Source organism: Euphorbia lathyris, chromosome 3, assembly GCF_963576675.1.
Source record: "Euphorbia lathyris chromosome 3, ddEupLath1.1, whole genome shotgun sequence".
NCBI lineage: Eukaryota > Viridiplantae > Streptophyta > Magnoliopsida > Malpighiales > Euphorbiaceae > Euphorbia > Euphorbia lathyris.
In genome coordinates this window covers 96,362,395-96,365,655 of record NC_088912.1, presented here as the reverse complement: position 1 = coordinate 96,365,655, position 3,261 = coordinate 96,362,395, and the positions used below count along the sequence as shown (strand labels likewise).

General features: G+C 42.9%; 1 protein-coding gene across 1 annotated transcript in view; it reads left to right on the top strand.

Moving 5' to 3' along the window:
- Window positions 1-2,364: 2,364 nt before the first annotated feature.
- Window positions 2,365-3,261, top strand: part of LOC136224578 (NADH dehydrogenase [ubiquinone] iron-sulfur protein 3) — a 2,521-nt gene continuing 1,624 nt past the window's right edge. Inside the window, exon 1 of the mRNA XM_066012944.1 lies at window positions 2,365-3,261. This exon is cut by the window's right edge and continues 1,624 nt beyond it. The gene's annotated coding sequence lies outside the window, so the exon portion shown is untranslated.

Here is a 3,261-nt window from a genome sequence, read left to right as displayed (position 1 = left end):
CGGGCGGATCGATCCAGTCACATGCATATAACATGTACCCATATTCACAACTGACTTATCAAGTGCTATGGCTAGTATCAACTACTACCATACAGTCGTCGAATATACAAGCCTGTGGTCCTAATCATTCCCATGATAGAATAGACGTGGGATATGGTTTTATGATTATCAATCAATGGATTCTCTATTCATATTATAGCACAAGATATAAATAAACTAGATTAATGCCTTTATTAATGTGACACAAATACATTTTATAAGAACCAATGCCTATGAACTAGGGCACACCAACAGCGCCGCCGGTCACGTTCGCTCCTCTACCATATTCATTGATTCATTCTTTGGAAGTTAGGCACGAGACTCGATAGCGTAGGCACAAGACCTTTGAATGCAAACTTTGAATAGCGAGACTGCATATCGTTTGGAACCCAAGCTTACCTTATTATTATGAAAAGGGGAAGGTTTGATAAAGGGTAGTAGATGTAGGTCTTTCCAGCTGGATTCATTAATGCATTATAGAACTCCAAAACTTGAAGAACTGTTCGGAAATATTTATTAAAATCATAATCTTTCATAAGCTGGCATCGCTAGTTGACTCCTCCTCGTAGCAGTGTCGTTGAATTCGATTCGTCAAGCCGCTACCTTGGCGCAACTAAGCGAATTCCATAGCTTATGCTTGTCCTCGCTTGCCCACGCTTAGCACGCATACATGTGATTCTTCTTCTATCTCCTTTTATCTCCATTGGTAAAGGAAGACTAGCTAGAAAGAGAATTGGCTACTTTCTTCCTTCGATCCCTGTACTGTGCCTATTCACTCTTCCTAAGGCTATCGAGAAGGGATTGATTCTATTCACAGACAGCTTTCCTTCTTGTCCATGCTTTGAAGGCTATGAGACAGATTCACAGTAAGCACAGCTCTTGCTTATCCCCCCTTGCCATCTATTCATGCTTGGCACACTAAGAGAGGAAGACATGAGAAGATCTCTTTTCTTCCAGCTTCCAATAAAAGCCCAAAAAAGCCATCTTTCGTGGGGTTGATGTGTGATTTCCTATTTTTGGACTTTCTCGGGCCTTTTGGCTAGGCCCCGAGTCTGCTCCGATTCAAACCGGCCAAGTGGATCGTCGAACCGGCAACTCAGCTTCTTAGACTAAGACTGTATCCTGGGCGTAGTTCAAGGCCGGTACCAGGGTTAGCCCTTGCCGAAGCCTGTCTACAAGGCCCCCCTTTACCGGATACCTTTTTCAAAATTTCTGTAGTGAACTCAGCTCAGGAAACCCGGCGGAGTTTGGCCTTACCTATAGAAGCTTACCCATGCTTCTTAGGATGAACATTTGATTTGACTCATAAACCTTAAATAATATAAGTGTTAACTTTTTAATAGATCTTTAATCCAACCTCGGACGAGGGACAGTGATAACCAGGTCAAAGAGTCACAGAGATATGCCCAATACCTTTACCCGGTATGATATGAGGGTTAGTATCTCTTAGAAGAGCAAAGTGCAGAGGTAGCCTCGAGAAGTTCACTTCTGCCCCGGCTGATTCGGGTAACCTTGTGGTTTCATCCCAGGTTACTGATGAGTGTAGAGGTTTCTTTTTACTTCCGCCATATTCAGGGGAAGGGATATCCTCGCCCACCTTCAGGTCTAAAGAAGAGTTTGATCGCTACATTAGGGACCTAGTTCAAGGCGCCGCATCTCAGCCCTTCTCAATAGAATCCATGTGCCATCCCCTCTATCGCGCTTGTGGAGCATTTCTGCTTTTCTAGCTCTTTCTCTTGCTTTTAGGGAGTTTAGAGACCATTTGCGCTCTTGTTACGCCTCTGGTCAAGGTAGAGAACGGGAACTGTGGCATACCATGCCAAACAGCGACGAACAAACTACCTTATTTACTAGCGAAGCTAGCTAGAATACCTTTTTGCTTTAGACACATGGCCTCTGAAAGAAGCACCCTAATAATAGGACGAGCAATACACGATTGCACTTTTTTCGCCAAAAACTACCGTTGAGCTTGGAATATATATTTAAGATACATCAATAGGAAGGCTAGGTCTCTTGGCTTCCCGAATTCAACCAACAGAGAAAAGTCTTCCTCTGATGACCATAGAAAGCGCCATATACTCTGCTTCGCTTTTATGGAATGGAAGAATGAAGAAGAAAAGAGAGTCGATTCGATGGAGCTGCTTGACCGTATATCATACAAATCATCAACGGAAAATCTTTAAATAAGAATCATACAATTATATGAAGAATATCGCTCATTTCGAATGCTAGAAAAGCCTACATCGAGCAAGTTGACTCACAAGACGAGTAAAGGGCTCTTGCTGATACTACATCAGTAAAAATAGGATGCAGCCCACAGACAATTATTAACTATAAAACCTGAATTACTACAATCCCTTTTAGACCCGATCCACCGTCTACACTTCCCCATAACCGGAACTAGAACTGGAACTGGAACGAGAACTTCATCGTCACTTGAGTACCCAACGAGTTCAGTCGCAACGTTATTCGCTCGATATTTGATATTTGAATTTTTCTTGCCCAGGAAATCCACACCAAGACTCTAATTCAAGGGTACAATGCTAAAGCACAAAGGGCTCTTGGGAAAATGAGCCTGAAGTTTCAGAACTCAAGACAGAGGTCACTTGTTACGTCATTGATAACGAGAGTCTTCTCTTAGGGCGGCCATGGATCCATGACAACCGGATAGTACCATCCACCCTTCATCAATGCCTCAAGTACGTAAACCTTTAAAAACAGACAAGTGTGCAGGGTGTTCGCTGATCGGAAACCCTTCAAAGGACTTGAAGCATACTGCGCCGATGCTCAAATGTACGTGCATGGACCTTTTGTTTGATAGTGAAGAAGAAGATTCCAAGACCGGGACGATTAAAAAAGAAAGCACCAAGGCAAGAGCATTCGGAAACCTGAGTGTCTAAAGTAAAATACCATTATCTATACTCACGCTGATATAATAAGAGTCTCGAAGGTTAAGCCGAAGAAGTTCGTCGTCAACGTAATCGTGATTGAAGACGCGGCCTCGCATAACGAAGCAGAGAGACTAAGGAGAGTAGAGTGGTACGTGCGGCTTAAACACTCAAAAAGTACACTAGACATCTGACATACAAGAAGTTTCGTTTGTTAAAAAAAAGCTTGGAGCGGCCGGTTAGAAGAAACTTCGTAAAGAAATGAAGCTATCAGGGTTTCGGCTTGAGTGTGACATTGATGCTTCAAGGTCGATAACAGAATGGTACAAAGAAA